The sequence below is a fragment of the Bufo gargarizans genome, chromosome 6, assembly GCF_014858855.1.
Source record: "Bufo gargarizans isolate SCDJY-AF-19 chromosome 6, ASM1485885v1, whole genome shotgun sequence".
Taxonomy (NCBI): Eukaryota; Metazoa; Chordata; class Amphibia; order Anura; family Bufonidae; genus Bufo; species Bufo gargarizans.
Genome location: NC_058085.1, coordinates 365297136 through 365317408, shown reverse-complemented (window position 1 = coordinate 365317408; position 20273 = coordinate 365297136).

Genomic DNA, 20273 nt, shown 5'->3' with positions numbered 1-20273 from the left:
GACTTCATGCGCTTGACCGTATGGTTCATTAATTTGCCTTCTGCATTTTTTGTGTATAGCACATAAATTCTTCATTTCTATAGTGCAATTTACATATTAATAAAAAGTCAGTACTTCAGTTTATAGCATATAGTAGGGCAGGAAGGTGGAAAGTAAGGACTGGGTTCAGTCCGAACTTTGCTATTTTTCTGATGGCAGACAAAACTGAAGATTTTCTGATTTTTTTTGGATGAATCTACTGCACTTGTTGGGAGGAGAAAAGCACTAGGAAGAAAGAAGAAGGGTACTCACATGACTCTTAGGCCTCTTTCACACGGGCGTCATGTTTTTTGCCCGGATAAGAGGCGGGTGCGTTGCGGGAAAATGCGCGATTTTTCCGCGCGAGTGCAAAACATTGTCATGCGTTTTGCACTCGCGTGAGAAAAATCGCGCATGTTTGGTACCCAAACCCGAACTTCTTCACAGAAGTTCGGGCTTGGGATTGATGTTCTGAAGATTGTATTATTTTCCCTTATAACATGGTTATAAGGGAAAATAATAGCATTCTGAATACAGAATGCATAGTATAATAGGGCTGGAGGGGTTAAAAATAATTAAAAAGTTAACTCACCTTCTCCTCTTGTTCGGGTAGATGCCGGTCTGTTCTTTAGCTGTGGGCTGAATGACCTGTGGTGATGTCAGATCACATGCTCCAATCACATGGTCCATCACCATGGTGATGGAGCATGTGATCTGACATCACCACAGGTCCTTTAGCCCACAGATAAAGAACAGACCGGGATCTACGCGAACAAGAGGAGAAGGTGAGTTAACTTTTTTATTATTTTTAACCCTTCCAGCACTATTATACTATGCATTCTGTGGTCAGAATGCTATTATTTTCCCTTATAACCATGTTATAAGGGAAAATAATACAGTGAATAGACTGTCAGCTAGAACCCATGCGTGAAAATCGCACCGCATCCGCACTTGCTTGCGGATGCATGCGATTTTCATGCAACCCCATTCATTTCTATAGGGCCTGCGTTACGTGAAAAACGCACAAAGAGGAGCATGCTGCGATTTTCACGCAACGCACAAGTGATGCGTGAAAATCACCGCTCGTGTGCACAGCCCCATTGAAATGAATGGGTCAGGATTCAGTGCGGGTGCAGTGCGTTCACCGCACGCATCGCACCCACATGGAAAACTCGCCCGTGTGAAAGGGGCCTTAGAGGGGGTGGCATGCCCTGATTGGCTCCCAGGTTGACAGGCTGGATGACCCAATCAGTGCTGGAGCAGGCAAGGATTTGCCCTTGTAAAACAAGCAGGGCACTGTGCTGGGCTGTGAATGAGCGTGGATGTGTGTAATGGTGTCTGCCAGGAAAACGATCTTATGGAGTCAGGGACAGTGAGAAATCAATTAAGCTTATTGCCAGGGAGAGTGAAGGAAAGGCTAGGATTCTAAAGAAGAATTGTGTGTCTTTTGTAGAATACAGACAGACAACCAGAGCAACTGATAGGCAGGGAGAGAGAAGAAAGGAGCCTTGGCTGGCTGTTCCTGGTTTTAGAAGTGCAGGTACTGCAATGCAGACCTCATAAGCAGCTACCTGCAAGCAAATATTTTCATTTTCCCCCCAATTTTCACAGAAATCCTTTTTTCTGTGAGGTTCAATTTAATATGTATCTGATTACTGCAGCAATACCAAGGTATGGCAGCAATCCACCTGTGTGTATTAAGGTGAAATTAAGCATCAAGCCTCAATTGTCTATTTACATATATTAACTCTCCATACGGTTGCAATTTACTTTTTTTTTTTCTTTTGGGCGGATGTTTTAATTTATTTAAGCTGCATATGTACATACTGTAATTACTGCAGCAATACCCACTGTGTGGCAGCAATCTACTGGTGTCTATTAAGGTTAAATTTAGCATCAACCCTCAATCGTCCATTTATATATATTCAGTTTCAGTTCAATTTAATTAAAAGGAGGGGGTTTTACATGATCATTTTCAATTCTGTTATAGCTTTAACCACTTAAGGACCACAGGTTTATACCCCCCTAGTGACCAGGCACTTTTTTACAAATCGGCACTTCACAACTTTAACGGATTATTGCTCGGTCATGAAACTTGGCACCCAAATGAATTTTACCTCCTTTTCTTCTCACGCATACAGCTTTCTTTTGGTGGTATTTGATTGCTGCTGAGATTTTTCATTTTTCTGATATAAATCCAAAAAGACCGCTATTTTCTCAAAAAAAGTGTATTTTTAACTTTTTCGGGTAAAATTGTTCAAATATAATTACATTTCTATACAAGTTTGTGTCAGAATCTATTGTGCTACATGTCTTTGATAAAAAAAAATCCAATAAGTGTAGATTTATTGGTTTGCGCAAAAGTTATAGCGTTTACAAACTATGGTACAAAAATGTGAATTTCCGCATTTTGAAGCAGCTCTGACTTTCTGAGCACCTGTCATGTTTCTTGAGGTGCTAGAATGCCAGGATAGTATAAATACCCCCCAAATGACCCCATTTAAGAAAGAAGACACCCCAAAGTATTCGCGGAGGGGCATGGTGAGTTCATGTATGATTAATTTTTTTTTCACAAGTTAGCGGAAAAGAACACTTTCTGAGGAAAAAAAAGATATAATAAAGTTTCCATTTCTGCTAACTTCTGGCAAAAAAATAAAAAATCTCCCACGGACTCACTATGCCCCTCAGTGAATACCTTAGTGTGTCTACTTTCTGAAATAGGGTCATTTGTGGGGTGTTTTTACTGTTCTGGCATTTTGGGCGGGGCTAAATTGTGTGCAACCCTGTAAAGCCTAAAGGTACTCGTTGGACTTTCAGCCCCTTTACGCACCTAGGCTGCAAAAAAGTGTCACACATGTGGTATCCCCGTACTCAAAAGAAGTAGGGCAATGTGTTTTGGGGTGTATTTTTACATATACCCATGCTGGGTGAGAGAAATATCTCTCCTGTAAATTGACAACTTTGTATAAAAAAAAAAAAAAGTTGTCATTTACAGAGATATTTCTCACACACAGTATGGGTATATGTAAAAATACACCCCAAAACACATTGCCCTACTTCTTCTGAGTACGGCGATACCACATGTGTGACACTTTTTTGCAGCCTAGGTGCACAAAGGGGCCCAAATTCCAATGAGTACCTTTAGGATTTCATAGGGCATTTTTACACATTTGGATTCCAAACTACTTCTCACGCTTTAGGGCCCCTCAAATGCCAGGGCAGTATAACTACTCCACAAGTAACCCCATTTTGGAAAGAAGACACCCCAAGGTATTCCGTGAGGGGCATGGCGAGTTCATGTAAAATATTATTTTTTGTCACAAGTTAGTGGAATATGAGACTTTGTAAGAAAAAAATAAATAAAATTTTACTTGAACTCGCCATGCCCCTCACGGAATACCTTGGGGTATCTTCTTTCCAAAATGGAGTCACTTGTGGGGTATATATACTGCCCTGGCATTTTAGGGGCCCTAAAGCGTGAGAAGTAGTTTGGAATTCAAATGCATAAAAATGCCCCTTTTTTGACATTTTGGGCTAACTAAATTTATGGGGTATTCCTCTGAGACTACCCAGGAAAAAGAGCAAACCTGCCTAGTAAAAAGGAGTGCTTGCGAAGTAAAGCTGTGATCGCTAATAAAGATCCAAAAAGATCAAAAGTGATCTTTATAGCTCCGCAGCGATTTTACAGTGTTTTTGCATTGATCAGAAAAAAAAAATTCTGTCACTGCAGTGTGGCGAACTGAACGCAAGTGTGGGCACAAGATCAGGCCTGATCGGGTTAACACTGCGTTTTTTGTAGAGCCTAAGGTGACCCTAATGTACTGATATAAATCTGATTGTGATCAGTCTTGATCACTTACAGATACTATATTGTACTAGCGACAGCAATGATGCTAATCAGCGACTAATTAGTGACTGCAGTATGGTGGGCTGGGCGCTAACTACCTAGCTAAGTAACTGGCGGTGATAAGACCCTTACAGAGGGGTGATCAATGACAGGGGGGTGACAGGGGGGTGATCAGGGAGTCTATATGGGGTGATCAGTGGTTAATAAGGGGTTAATAAGTGACGGGGGGGTGTAATGTGTGTGTGGTGTTTGGTGCTACTTACAGAGCTGTCTGTGTTCTCTGGTGGTCAATCCAAGCAAAAGGGACCACCAGAGGAGCAGGTATATCAGACGCTATTACAAAACAGCGTCTGATATACCTATTTGATTGGTTCTTTTAAAAATCTACAGCCTGCCAGCCAATGATCAGCGCTGGCAGGCTGTAGTTAAACTTGTGAACTGCGCAATCCTGTGAACACACGCTCAAGTGAGCGCGTGGTCACAGGAAATCTCAGGTCTCACGAGATTATGCCAATAGGCGTCACTGAGACCTGAGAGCGCTGCTGTCCGGACGCCTATCGGCGGTACCGTCACGGCAAGCGGCTAATTGGAGCTCGGCCTCCTGGTCACCCACCAGTCTGGAGAGTCAAAACAAATATGCACTAAAAATGGCTATAAAGACTTGGCTGGCTATAAGGAGTTGGTGCGGAGTTAAGGCATCACTCATCTGCACCCCACTATGGCATAACTCAAAGCTCTTTAACTTAAATGATTTAAGTTGCTGCCAGTATTGGAGGACCAAAAATGTTCAGTACCTACACCAAGTGGCCAGTGGTGGACAAATTTTGCCCCTCACGGAAGTAAAGCAAAGGGCAAATTTAGGTGAGGTGGCTTGGTATGCATATTTTCAACTGAGGTCAGCACTTTCTTGCACTTCGAATAGTCACTTTTTTATAGATACTCCTATATTTTTACATGATTTAATTTGTAAGAAAATTGTCACGAGAATTAAAGTATCATATTGTTATAGGCACTTAATGAATACATTTTTCTTGGATGTTCTCTCTCCAGGACAGAGAGCCTGGTCTTCTCTACTTTCAGAGGTGGGCCCTCCAAACTGGGAGAATATAGGGGAAAGCTTAAAGTTGGTTTCACACAATTTCAATCACACTGTCGTACAATTTAATATTTTGCACAAAATTTATGTGACACCCGTATGGTTACATAAAAGAGGATTTAGGGCCTCCTCTGACTGCCCACGTTGTGGCGATTCCGAGGCAGATCACTTACATCTGTTCTGGGACTGCCCAATGGTTAATAGGTACTGGAGTCTGGTCCAAAATAACCTGGCTCGTAAACTTAACATTGTTGTCCCTTTGTCCCCCAGGATATGGGTCCTGGGAGATTTATCGGAGGTTAATTATCAGCCTATAAAACGCCGATTGTTGATCAAGGTTATGTTCTTGGCTAGGCTCCTTATCACCAGATTATGGTTTTCCTCTTCCGCTCCAGACTGTAATAATTGGCTGGGCCTGGTTGAGAAAGTGAAAAGCTACAAAAGGATTTTGTACAAACAAAGAGGATCCTACTTAAAGTGGAATAAATTGTGGAAAGACTGGGACATGGTTAATTAATCAGGACCCCCCTCCTCTTGTTTTTTTTTTTTTTTCTTTCTCTGCAAGGTGGGGGGGGGGAGGGTGGGCGGGGTGGGTTGCGAAGATCCTATGAGTCTGGTCTCTTCTATGTGTATTGTATTGGAGTAGAATGCGAAGTCATACTGGAGTATTGGAGAATCTCTAGGAGCGCTGGAGGATGGCAGGACCTTCCGGCATTAAATAACGGAATACATTTTTTTTATTTTTATTTTTTTATAATACTGAGCAGTATAGGGGCGGGGGTCCGGGGCTCGGGACTCCGGGTCGTCCGGGTATCGGGCGGGACCCGTGGTGCGGCTCTTTCTGCCAGACATGAGTTTTGACTGTGGGCAGCGATATGACATATGTGCGCTATGGGTCCTACTATGTGTTCTTCCAATGGGACAGAATCGGTCTTGGGCTGTGCTTTTTGTCTACATCTTCTTTAATTGCCGGCGATTGCCGAGCGATACTCGATCCGAGTTCTTTGGCACAGGAGACCCCAAGTGAATACATGTGAGTTACGGTTAATCACGGCATTAATATTTAATTTAACTACATGGGGATGAGGCAGTAAAATATGCGAGTGGGTTTTTCTACCACTGTGATAGAAGACTGCTGGACCCCCTTTCTTTGTTTTACGAAATGTATGCGATTAAAGATCGCCGTAGGCCCGCCTCGTAGGTGCATATGAGCACCAGGTGATTGGCCACAAGAGTGTTAATCTGGTTGCTCGCGCTTACTCGTGCTCGGGGGAGGGCGTACACGATGCGCGCTCGCTGCCTGGCGGCCGCCTAGGCTGCGGGCCTCAGATCCCTGCCCCTCATAGGTAATACTACGCTAAAGGAGATGCTTTGCCCATCCGCTTTATTAAGCTCTGGATATCGGGCGAATCCTGCTATCCTTTCAGGCAAGAGATCTCCACTCGATTTTTAATGTTCACATAATTCTGGACATTTGTATGAAATTATTGTCAATCATGTTCATAAATCAGAATTGACGGACTTATGGATTTTATAACATACAAATGTAATATGGATATAAATCTTTGTATTATAACAATAAAATATAAAAAAAAAAAAAAAAGGTCTGGCTCACAATATTTAGCAAGTATTTTTACTTAAAATGTATGCATAAAAACATTTAATCACATGTAATCAAAAAATGTATTATAAATCCCCCAGATAATATTCACAATAAATTCATAAATCTATGAAACTGGTCCTCCTACAATGCGGAGCTCACGCATAAAATATTAAAAATAAAAATTATGCGATTGTATACTAGTATTTGGGCGTGTGTTTAAGGTTTCACCAATATTTCATCTGATATGGGCATATGATATAATGTCCGTGCCTATTTGTTGCAATCTTATTCACATAAATGCTGTTTGTAACTTTAGGCACTTATATGGGTGTCAAAATTAGGCTACTGAGCACAGTCACCCTATTGAGTAATTGAAGCAATTCACACTTGCAGGTTGCGGTTAAGGCCGTTTGTATACAATGATGTTTGGTGTTACTCACGGCCTCCTGCGATTCTTCTGTGGGCTTATATTCCAGTCTCCTGCTGTAACTCTTCGCTGTATTTGTCACAGCCCGCTGCGAGTTATTCCGGTCTGCTGGTGTCTCAGCAAAAATGTTTGCTGTGTTTCTCACAGCCTGCTGCGAGTTGTTCACTGCTATCGGTTTGATTACGCAGTGCGCAGTGCGTGTCTCCGCACTCCCTTCTGCCGGCTGTGTCTTTAATCAGCGCATGCGTACTGAGCTTACCGGGACGGCGACTTCGATTAGTAATAATGTCCGTTCTTGCTTTATTTGTGGTGTGTTCCCGTAACAGCTTTCTGTTATGACATGCTTATAACGGAAAATAATGGAATTGATATACCGGAAACCAAATGGAAACCTTTCTGTTTAAGACTACTTTCACATTAGCGTTCGGGGCTCCGCTTGTGAGTTCCGTTTGAAGGCTCTCACAAGCGGCCCCGAACGGATCCGTCAAGCCCTAATGCATTCTGAGTGGAAGCGGATCCGCTCAGAATGCATCAGTCTGGCACCGTCTGTCCTCCGCTACGCTCAGCAGGCGGATACCCGAATGCTGCTTGCGGAGGCAAACGGATCCGTCCAGAGTTACAATGGAAGTCAATGGGGCGGATCCGTTCGAAAGTGACACAATATGGTGCATTTTTCTAATGGATCCGCCCCCCATTGACTTTCAATGTAAAGTCTGGATAGATCCGTCTGAATACAAATTGTACTTAGACTTTTTTAGTAAAATATAATGCAGATGGATACCATCGTTTGCATTATAAGAGCGGATCCGTCTGTACAAATAACAGACGGATCCGCTCCGAACGCAAGTGTGAAAGTAGCCTTATCTGTCCTCATATGGTTCAATAGTAGGGATGAGCAAACCCGAACTGTATAGTTCGGGTACGTACCGAATTTTGGGGTGTCCGTGACACGGACCCGAAACCGGACATTTTCGTAAAAGTCTGGGTTCGGGTTCGGTGTTCGTCGCTTTCTTGGCATGGCTGTGATTGGCCAGAGCACCATGTGACCCAGCTTCTATTTAAGCTGGAGTCACATAGCGCCGCCCGTCACTCTGCTCTGATTAGCGTAGGGAGAGGTTGCAGCTGCGACAGGAGGGCGAGATTAGGCTGATTAACTCCTCCAAAAGACTCCATCCAGTAATCGATCTGCAGCTGTGGATGATTGAACTGCTGATATTGAATTGCTCACTGTTTTTAGGCTGCCCAGAGCGTTTTTCAGTCACTTTTTTCTGGGGTGATCGGCGGCCATTTTGTGTCTTGTGTTGCGCCAGCACAAGCTGCCACCAAGTGCATTTAACCCTCAATGGTGTGGTTGTTTTTTGGCTAAAGCCTACATCAGGGTCAAGCTGTCACACCAAGTGCATTTAACCAGCAATAGTCTGTTTATATTTTGGCCATATACTACATCAGGGGCAAGCTGCGCCTGTCACCAAGTGCATTTAACCCTCAATGGTGTGGTTGTTTTTTGGCTAAATCCTACATCAGGGTGAAGCTGTCACACCAAGTGCATTTAACCAGCAATAGTCTGTTTATTTTTTGGCCATATACTACATCAGGGGCAAGCTGTCACCAAGTGCCTTTAACCCTCAATGGTGTGGTTGTTTTTTGGCTAAATCCTACATCAGGGTGAAGCTGTCACACCAAGTGCATTTAACCAGCAATAGTCTGTTTATTTTTTGGCCATATACTACATCAGGGGCAAGCTGCGCCTGTCACCAAGTGCATTTAACCCTCAGTAGTGTGGTTGGTCAAGCTGTCACACCAAGTGCATTTAACCATCAATAGTGTGGTTATTTTTTGGCCATATCCCAGTCTAATTCTGTCAGTAAACGTATATCTGTCACCCAGCGCCTAAATACTAGGCCTCAAGTTTATATCCAGCTAAATCTGTCGTTACTGCTGTACTGTTGTTGTTGTGGCTGGTCAAGTTATTTAGTGTCCGTCAAAGCACATTTTTTGTTCTGGGTTGAAATACAATTCCCAATTTAGCAATTTCCTAATTTAGTGGTTTCTGCTGTATCAGAGCTATTTGAAATCTATCCCTAAAAGGGTATATAATATTCAAGGTGCACATAGGGTCATTCTGAATAGCTTCACACACACGCTACTGTGCATTTCCAAGTCTAATTCTGTCAGTAAACCTATACCTGTCACCCAGCGCCTAAATACTAGGCCTCAAATTTATATCCAGCAAAATCTGTCGTTACTGCTGTACTGTTGTGGCTGGGCAAGTTATTTAGTGTCCGTCAAAGCACATTTTTTGTTCTGGGTTGAAATACAATTCCCAATTTAGCAATTTCCTAATTTAGTGGTTTCTGCTGTATAAGGCCTACTTTAAATTTATCCCTAAAAGGGTATATCAGATTCAAGGTGCACATAGGGTCATTCTGAATAACTTCACACACACGCTACTGTGCATTTCCAAGTCTAATTCTGTCAGTAAACCTATACCTGTCACCCAGCGCCTAAATACTAGGCCTCAAATTTATATCCAGCTAAATCTGTCGTTACTGCTGTACTGTTGTGGCTGGGCAAGTTATTTAGTGTCCGTCAAAGCACATTTTTTGTTCTGGGTTGAAATACAATTCCCAATTTAGCAATTTCCTAATTTAGTGGTTTCTGCTGTATCAGAGCTATTTTAAATCTATCCCAAAAAAAGGGTATATCAGATTCAAGGTGCACATAGGGTTATTCTGAATAACTTCACACACATGCTACTGTGCATTTCCAAGTCTAATTCTGTCAGTAAATCTATACCTGTCACCCAGCGCCTAAATACTAGGCCTCAAATTTATATCCAGCTAAATCTGTCGTTACTGCTGTACTGCTGTGGCTGGTCAAGTTATTTAGTGTCCGTCAAAGCACATTTTTTGTTCTGGGTTGAAATACAATTCCCAATTTAGCAATTTTCTAAATTTAGTGGTTTCTGCTGTATCGGAGCTATTTGAAATCTATCCCTAAAAGGGTATATCAGATTCAAGGTGCACATAGGGTCATTCTCAATAACTTCACACACACGCTACTGTGCATTTCCAAGTCTAATTCTGTCAGTAAACCTATACCTGTCACCCAGCGCCTAAATACTAGGCCTCAAATTTATATCCAGCTAAATCTGTCGTTACTGCTGTACTGCTGTGGCTGGTCAAGTTATTTAGTGTCCGTCAAAGCACATTTTTTGTTCTGGGTTGAAATACAATTCCCAATTTAGCAATTTTCTAAATTTAGTGGTTTCTGCTGTATCGGAGCTATTTGAAATCTATCCCTAAAAGGGTATATCAGATTCAAGGTGCACATAGGGTCATTCTCAATAACTTCACACACACGCTACTGTGCATTTCCAAGTCTAATTCTGTCAGTAAACCTATACCTGTCACCCAGCGCCTAAATACTAGGCCTCAAATTTATATCCAGCTAAATCTGTCGTTACTGCTGTACTGTTGTGGCTGGGCTAGTTATTTAGTGTCCGTCAAAGCACATTTTTTGTTCTGGGTTGAAATACAATTCCCAATTTAGCAATTTCCTAATTTAGTGGTTTCTGCTGTATCAGGCCTACTTTAAATTTATCCCTAAAAGGGTATATCAGATTCAAGGTGCACATAGGGTCATTCTGAATAACTTCACACACACGCTACTGTGCATTTCCAAGTCTAATTCTGTCAGTAAACATATACCTGTCACCCAGCGCCTAAATACTAGGCCTCAAATTTATATCCTGCTAAATCTGTCGTTACTGCTGTACTGTTGTGGCTTGGCAAGTTATTTAGTGTCCGTCAAAGCACATTTTTTGTTCTGGGTTGAAATACAATTCCCAATTTAGCAATTTCCTAATTTAGTGGTTTCTGCTGTATCAGAGCTATTTTAAATCTATCCCTAAAAGGGTATATCAGATTCAAGGTGCACATAGGGTCATTCTGAATAACTTCACACACAAGCTACTGTGCATTTCCAAGTCTAATTCTGTCAGTAAACCTATACCTGTCACCCAGCGCCTAAATACTAGGCCTCAAATTTATATCCAGCTAAATCTGTCGTTACTGCTGTACTGCTGTGGCTGGTCAAGTTATTTAGTGTCCGTCAAAGCACATTTTTTGTTCTGGGTTGAAATGCAATTCCCAATTTAGCAATTTCCTAATTTAGTGGTTTCTGCTGTATCAGAGCTATTTGAAATCTATCCCTAAAAGGGTATATAATATTCAAGGTGCACATAGGGTCATTCTGAATAACTTCACACACATGCTACTGTGCATTTCCAAGTCTAATTCTGTCCGTAAACCTATACCTGTCACCCAGCGCCTAAATACTAGGCCTCAAATTTATATCCAGCTAAATCTGTCGTTACTGCTGTACTGTTGTGGCTAGGCAAGTTATTTAGTGTCCGTCAAAGCACATTTTTTGTTCTGGGTTAAAATACAATTCCCAATTTAGCAATTTCCTAATTTTGTGGTTTCTGCTGTATCAGGCCTACTTTAAATACATCCCTAAAAGGGTATATCAGAATCAAGGTGCTGATAGGGTCATTCTTAATAACTTCACACACACGCTACTGTGCATATCCCAGTCTAATTCTGTCCGTAAAACGTATACCTGTCACCCAGCGCCTAAATACTAGGCCTCAAATTCATAGTCAGCTAAATCTGTGGTTACTGCTGTGCCTGTATTAGTGTAATACGGTACCTAAATAGATAGCCAGATAGTGTTAGGTGTCTGTAAAAAAAGGCCTGAATTTGAATTCAATACATTGGGCCAAATAATATTTTTGTTGTTGTGGTGAATGATAACAATTAGGAAAACATCTAGTAAGGGACGCGGATGTGGACATGGTCGTCGTGGTGTTAGTGGACCCTCTGGTGCTGGGAGAGGACGTGGCCGTTCTGCCACATCCACACGTCCTAGTGTACCAACTACCTCAGGTCCCAGTAGCCGCCAGAATTTACAGCGATATATGGTGGGGCCCAATGCCGTTCTAAGGATGGTAAGGCCTGAGCAGGTACAGGCATTAGTCAATTGGGTGGCCGACAGTGGATCCAGCACGTTCACATTATCTCCCACCCAGTCTTCTGCAGAAAGCGCACAGATGGCGCCTGAAAACCAACCCATCAGTCTGTCACATCACCCCCATGCATATCAGGGAAACTGTCTGAGCCTCAAGTTATGCAGCAGTCTCTTATGCTGTTTGAAGACTCTGCTGGCAGGGTTTCCCAAGGGCATCCACCTAGCCCTTCCCCAGCGGTGGAAGACATAGAATGCACTGACGCACAACCACTTATGTTTCCTGATGATGAGGACATGGGAATACCACCTCAGCAAGTCTCTGATGATGACGAAACACAGGTGCCAACTGCTGCGTCTTTCTGCAGTGTGCAGACTGAACAGGAGGTCAGGGATCAAGACTGGGTGGAAGACGATGCAGGGGACGATGAGGTCCTAGACCCCACATGGAATGAAGGTCGTGCCACTGACTTTCACAGTTCGGAGGAAGAGGCAGTGGTGAGACCGAGCCAACAGCGTAGCAAAAGAGGGAGCAGTGGGCAAAAGCAGAACACCCGCCGCCAAGAGACTCCGCCTGCTACTGACCGCCGCCATCTGGGACCGAGCACCCCAAAGGCAGCTTCAAGGAGTTCCCTGGCATGGCACTTCTTCAAACAATGTGCTGACGACAAGACCCGAGTGGTTTGCACGCTGTGCCATCAGAGCCTGAAGTGAGGCATTAACGTTCTGAACCTTAGCACAACCTGCATGACCAGGCACCTGCATGCAAAGCATGAACTGCAGTGGAGTCAAAACCTTAAAAACAAGGAAGTCACTCAGGCTCCCCCTGCTACCTCTTCTGCTGCTGCCGCCTCGGCCTCTTCTGCTGCTGCCGCCTCGGCCTCTTCTGCTGCTGCCGCCTCGGCCTCTTCCTCAGCCTCTGGAGGAACGTTGGCACCTGCCGCCCAGCAAACAGGGGATGTACCACCAACACCACCACCACCTCCGTCACCAAGCATCTCAACCATGTCACACGGCAGCGTTCAGCTCTCCATCTCACAAACATTTGAGAGAAAGCGTAAATTCCCACCTAGCCACCCTCGATCCCTGGCCCTGAATGCCAGCATTTCTAAACTACTGGCCTATGAAATGCTGTCATTTAGGCTGGTGGACACAGACAGCTTCAAACAGCTCATGTCGCTTGCTGTCCCACAGTATGTTGTTCCCAGCCGCCACTACTTCTCCAAGAGAGCCGTGCCTTCCCTGCACAACCAAGTATCCGATAAAATCAAGTGTGCACTGCGCAACGCCATCTGTAGCAAGGTCCACCTAACCACAGATACGTGGACCAGTAAGCACGGCCAGGGACGCTATATCTCCCACACTGCACACTGGGTAAATGTAGTGGCAGATGGGCCCCAGGCGGAGAGCTGTTTGGCGCACGTCCTTCCGCCGCCAAGGATCGCAGGGCAACATTCTTTGCCTCCTGTTGCCACCTCCTCCTTCTCGGCTTACTCCTCCTCTTCTTCCACCTGCTCATCCAGTCAGCCACACACCTTCACCACCAACTTCAGCACAGCCCGGGGTAAACGTCAGCAGGCCATTCTGAAACTCATATGTTTGGGGGACAGGCCCCACACCGCACAGGAGTTGTGGCGGGGTATAGAACAACAGACCGACGAGTGGTTGCTGCCGGTGAGCCTCAAGCCCGGCCTGGTGGTGTGCGATAATGGGCGAAATCTCGTTGCAGCTCTGGGACTAGCCGGTTTGACGCACATCCCTTGCCTGGCGCATGTGCTGAATTTGGTGGTGCAGAAGTTCATTCACAACTACCCCGACATGTCAGAGCTGCTGCATAAAGTGCGGGCCGTCTGTTCGCGCTTCCGGCGTTCACATCCTGCCGCTGCTCGCCTGTCTGCGCTACAGCGTAACTTCGGCCTTCCCGCTCACCGCCTCATATGCGACGTGCCCACCAGGTGGAACTCCACCTTGCACATGCTGGACAGACTTTGCGAGCAGCAGCAGGCCATAGTGGAGTTTCAGATGCAGCACGAACGGGTCAGTCGCACTGCGGAACAGCACCACTTCACCACCAATGACTGGGCCTCCATGCGAGACCTGTGTGCCCTGTTGCACTGTTTCGAGTACTCCACCAACATGGCCAGTGGCGATGACGCCGTTATCAGCGTTACAATACCACTTCTATGTCTCCTTGAGAAAACACTTAGGGCGATGATGGAAGAGGAGGTGGCCCAGGAGGAGGAGGAGGAAGAGGAAGGGGGTCATTTTTAGCACTTTGAGGCCAGTCTCTTCGAAGTGACTCAGAGGGAGGTTTTTTGCAACAGCAGAGGCCAGGTACAAATGTCGCCAGGCAGGGCCCTCTACTGGAGGACGAGGAGGACGAGGATGAGGAGGAGGTGGAGGAGGATGAGGATGAAGCATGGTCACAGCGGGGTGGCACCCAACGCAGCTCGGGCCCATTACTGGTGCGTGGCTGGGAGGAAAGGCAGGACGATGACGATACGCCTCCCACAGAGGACAGCTTGTCCTTACCCCTGGGCAGCCTGGCACACATGAGCGACTACATGCGGCAGTGCCTGCGCAACGACAGCAGAGTTGCCCACATTTTAACCTGTGCGGACTACTGGGTTGCCACCCTGCTGGATCCACGATACAAAGACAATGTGCCCACCTTACTTCCTGCACTGGAGCGTGATAGGAAGATGCGCGAGTACAAGCGCACGTTGGTAGACGCGCTACTGAGAGCATTCCCAAATGTCACAGGGGAACAAGTGGAAGCCCAAGGCCAAGGCAGAGGAGGAGCAAGAGGTCGCCAAGGCAGCTGTGTCACGGCCAGCTCCTCTGAGGGCAGGGTTAGCATGGCAGAGATGTGGAAAAGTTTTGTCAACACGCCACAGCTAACTGCACCACCACCTGATACGCAACGTGTTAGCAGGAGGCAACATTTCACTAACATGGTGGAACAGTACGTGTGCACACCCCTCCACGTACTGACTGATGGTTCGGCCCCATTCAACTTCTGGGTCTCTAAATTGTCCACGTGGCCAGAGCTAGCCTTTTATGCCTTGGAGGTGCTGGCCTGCCCGGCGGCCAGCGTTTTGTCTGAACGTGTATTCAGCACGGCAGGGGGTGTCATTACAGACAAACGCAGCTGCCTGTCTACAGCCAATGTGGACAAGCTGACGTTCATAAAAATGAACCAGGCATGGATCCCACAGGACCTGTCCATCCCTTGTGCAGATTAGACATTATCTACCTCCCCTTAACCATATATTATTGTACTCCAGGGCACTTCCTCATTCAATCCTATTTTTATTTTCAATTTACCATTATATTGCGAGGCTACCCAAAGTTGAATGAAACTCTCCTCTGTCTAGGTGCCTGGGCTTAAATATATGCCAATGGACTGTTGCACTGGTGGCTGACGTGAAGCCTGATTCTCTGCTATGACATGCAGACTGATTCTCTGCTGACATGAAGACAGATTCTCTGTTACGGGACCTCTCTCCTCTGCCTGGGTGCTGGGCCTAAATATCTGACAATGGACTGTTGCAGTGGTGGCTGACGTGAGGCCTGATTCTCTGCTATGACATGCAGACTAATTCTCTGCTGACATGAAGACAGATTCTCTGTTACGGAACCTCTCTGCTCTGCCTGGGTGCTGGGCCTAAATATATGCCAATGGACTATTGCAGTGGTGGCTGACGTGAAGCCTGATTCTCTGCTATGAAATGCAGACTGATTCTCTGCTGACATGAAGACAGATTCTCTGTTACGGGACCTCTCTGCTCTGCCTGGGTGCTGGGCCTAAATATCTGAGAATGGACTGTTGCAGTGGTGGCTGACGTGAAGCCTCATTCTCTGCTATGACATGCAGACTGATTCTCTGCTGACATGAAGCCAGAGTCTCTGTTACGGGACCTCTCTCCTCTGCCTGGGTGCTGGGCCTAAATATATGACAATGGACTGTTGCACTGGTGGCTGACGTGAAGCCTGATTCTCTGCTATGATATGAAGACTGATTCTCTGCTGACATGAAGACAGATTCTCTGTTACGGGACCTCTCTCCTCTGCCTGGGTGCTGGGCCTAAATATATGACAATGGACTGTTGCACTGGTGGCTGACGTGAAGCCTGATTCTCTGCTATGACATGCAGACTGATTCTCTGCTGACATGAAGACAGATTCTCTGTTACGGGACCTCTCTCCTCTGCCTGGGTGCTGGGCCTAAATATCTGACAATGGACTGTTGCAGTGGTGGCTGACGTGAGGCCTGATTCTCTGCTATGACATGCAGACTAATTATCTGCTGACATGAAGACAGATTCTCTGTTACGGAACCTCTCTGCTCTGCCTGGGTGCTGGGCCTAAATATATGCCAATGGACTGTTGCAGTGGTGGCTGACGTGAAGCCTGATTCTCTGCTATGACATGCAGACTGATTCTCTGCTGACATGAAGCCAGGGTCTCTGTTACGGGACCTCTCTCCTCTGCCTGGGTGCTGGGCCTAAATATATGACAATGGACTGTTGCACTGGTGGCTGACGTTAAGCCTGATTCTCTGCTATGATATGAAGACTGATTCTCTGCTGACATGAAGCCAGATCCTCTGTTACGGGACCAATCTCCTCTGCCTGGGTGCTGGGCCTAAATATATGACAATGGACTGTTGCACTGGTGGCTGACGTGAAGCCTGATTCTCTGCTATGACATGCAGACTGATTCTCTGCTGACATGAAGACAGATTCTCTGTTACGGGACCTCTCTCCTCTGCCTGTGTGCTGGGCCTAAATATCTGACAATGGACTGTTGCAGTGGTGGCTGACGTGAAGCCTGATTCTCTGCTATGACATGCAGACTGATTCTCTGCTGACATGAAGCCAGATCCTCTGTTACGGGACCTCTCTCCTCTGCCTGTGTGCTGGGCCTAAATATATGCCAATGGACTGTTGCAGTGGTGGCTAACGTGAAGCCTGATTCTCTGCTATGACATGCAAACTGATTCTCTGCTGACATGAAGACAGATTCTCTGTTACGGGACCTCTCTCCTCTGCCTGGGTGCCTGGGCCTAAATATATGCCAATGGACTGTTCCAATGTTGGGTGACGTGAAGCCTGATTCTCTGCTATGACATGCAGACTGATTCTCTGCTGACATGAAGACAGATTCTCTGTTACGGGACCTCTCTCCTCTGCCTGGGTGCCTGGGCCTAAATATATGCCAATGGACTGTTCCAATGTTGGGTGACGTGAAGCCTGATTCTCTGCTATGACATGCAGACTGATTCTCTGCTGACATGAAGACAGATTCTCTGTTACGGGACCTCTCTCCTCTGCCTTGGTGCTGGGCCTAAATATCTGACAATGGACTGTTGCAGTGGTGGCTGACGTGAAGCCTGATTCTCTGCTATGACATGAAGACTGATTCTCTGCTGCCATGAAGCCAGATCCTCTGTTACGGGACCTCTCTCCTCTGCCTGGGTGCTGGGCCTAAATATATGCCAATGGACTGTTGCAGTGGTGGCTGACGTGAAGCCTGATTCTCTGCTATGACATGCAAACTGATTCTCTGCTGACATGAAGACAGATTCTCTGTTACGGGACCTCTCTCCTCTGCCTGGGTGCCTGGGCCTAAATATATGCCAATGGACTGTTCCAATGTTGGGTGACGTGAAGCCTGATTCTCTGCTATGACATGCAGACTGATTCTCTGCTGACATGAAGACAGATTCTCTGTTACGGGACCTCTCTCCTCTGCCTGGGTGCCTGGGCCTAAATATATGCCAATGGACTGTTCCAATGTTGGGTGACGTGAAGCCTGATTCTCTGCTATGACATGCAGACTGATTCTCTGCTGACATGAAGACAGATTCTCTGTTACGGGACCTCTCTCCTCTGCCTTGGTGCTGGGCCTAAATATCTGACAATGGACTGTTGCAGTGGTGGCTGACGTGAAGCCTGATTCTCTGCTATGACATGAAGACTGATTCTCTGCTGCCATGAAGCCAGATCCTCTGTTACGGGACCTCTCTCCTCTGCCTGGGTGCTGGGCCTAAATATATGCCAATGGACTGTTGCAGTGGTGGCTGACGTGAAGCCTGATTCTCTGCTATGACATGCAGACTAATTCTCTGCTGACATGAAGACAGATTCTCTGTTACGGGACCTCTCTCCTCTGCCTGGGTGCTGGGCCTAAATATATGACAATGGACTGTTGCAGTGGTGGCTGACGTGAAGCCTGATTCTCTGCTATGACATGCAGACTGATTCTCTGCTGACATGAAGCCAGATTCTCTGTTACGGGACCTCTCTCCTCTGCCTGGGTGCCGGGGCCTAAATATCTGAGAATGGACTGTTCCAGTGGTGGGTGACGTGAAGCCAGATTCTCTGCTATGGGACCTCTCTCCAATTGATTTTGGTTAATTTTTATTTATTTTATTTTTATTTTAATTCATTTCCCTATCCACATTTGTTTGCATGGGATTTACCTACATGTTGCTGCCTTTTGCAGCCCTCTAGCCCTTTCCTGGGCTGTTTTACACCCTTTTTAGTGCCGAAAAGTTCGGGTCCCTATTGATTCAATGGGGTTCGGGTCCGGGACGAAGTTCGGATCGGGTTCGGATCCCGAACCCGAACATTTCTGGGAAGTTCGGCCGAACTTCTCGAACCCGAACATCCAGGTGTCCGCTCAACTCTATTCAATAGATAATAAATAACAGAAACCAGCATTCCATTTGGTTTACAATATTTTGAATGGAAAAAAAAGTCCTGTCAACAAAATAAAGGAAACCGGATGGAATGCTAGTTTCCGTTATTAATTCATTGAAATATATGAGGATGGATTAAAACGGAAAAGTTTCTGTTTGGTTTCCGGTATATCAATTCCATTATTTTCCTTTACAAACATGACGAGGCTTCCGCCCAGCAATGTGTTCGGTGACATCACCGGCTCTGATGGGCGGGCTTTAGCGAAGTCCAAGCCATTTTACAGGCGAGTGCAGCGCTACTGCCCGCTCATCTGTGCCGGTGACGTCACTGGGCTCACTGCTGGGTGGAAGCCTCCACCTGGCAGCCCGAAGGAGAGCTCGGTTTGTCACCGGAACTCCACAAAATGCCTTTTCCCTGCGCGATTCGGCCGAGGGCAAAGGAGAGCATCGGAGCATGAACAGATTCAAGTAGTGGCCCCATGACAGACTGGGGAGAGTGGCAGCGGCAGTAAGGCTATGTTCATATCAATGTTTATTTTTCTGTTCTGATCCTTCAAAAGGACAGAAATAAAAAAAAAACTAAAAGACTGTATTTTGAGCATCCATAAAGCCTCTTTTAGATTGATAGTATTTGATCAGTATTTGTAAGCCAAAACCAGGAGTAGTTTCAAAACTGAGATAAAATGTTATAGAAATATTTGCATCTCTTCTATGATTTGGACCCACTCCTGTTTTTGGCTTTATAGGAGGGCGCAAAGGTCCGTCATTGACAGAAGGTACGTGTCGCCGAGATTCCTGGTCTCGGTGAGATAAGAACCGGTAATTTTGTGTGTCAGCAGCAGCTAGTGCTGGCTGACACAGTTGTTTTACTTATCGTGGCTGTAAAGCCGATCCAGGCCGGTTCTTATTGGGAGCAGCCAAAGAGCAGGGTGGGTGGCTGTTCCCCACGGTCCAGGCCAGGTTTTGGGCTGGGCTATAAAAACCCAGCCAGCAGTCTCAGCTGTGTGGAATTTATCCTCCATCTGATAGTGGAGCTCTGCTGTGGGACCTAAATGTTTGGTACCGTGCTGTAGAGCCACATGCTGGGAATCAGGTGCCCTAAAGCCTGCTGTGGACGGCTGTGGACTGCCGTGGATAAATCAGCCTGCCAGGTGACATGTTTGTTCTGTGGACTTTGTGCTGTGTGAATTAACACCAGGACTCTGCAAAGTGTTTGTTTTCCTTTTTTCCTTTTGTGTGAATAAACACTGAACTTTTGCTTTACTACCGTGTTCTTGCCTCTGTACTGCGTCCGCTTACCCTGTCTACCAGAGCAAATCCCTACAATTGGTGGCTTGGAGCAGGCAAGTGCAGTGAGGCTGGAGTGAATGCCGAAATATTTTTGGTTTGCATTTTTGGGCACGGTTGTATGTCATTTATCAAACCAGCTAAATTCAAACCTGTGTCACACGACAAAATGGAAGCTGTTGTGAAGGCCCTCATGGAGGCTAATATGCAGCAGCAAGAGACTAACCTGCAGCAGCGAGAGGCTAACAAGCAGCAGCAAGA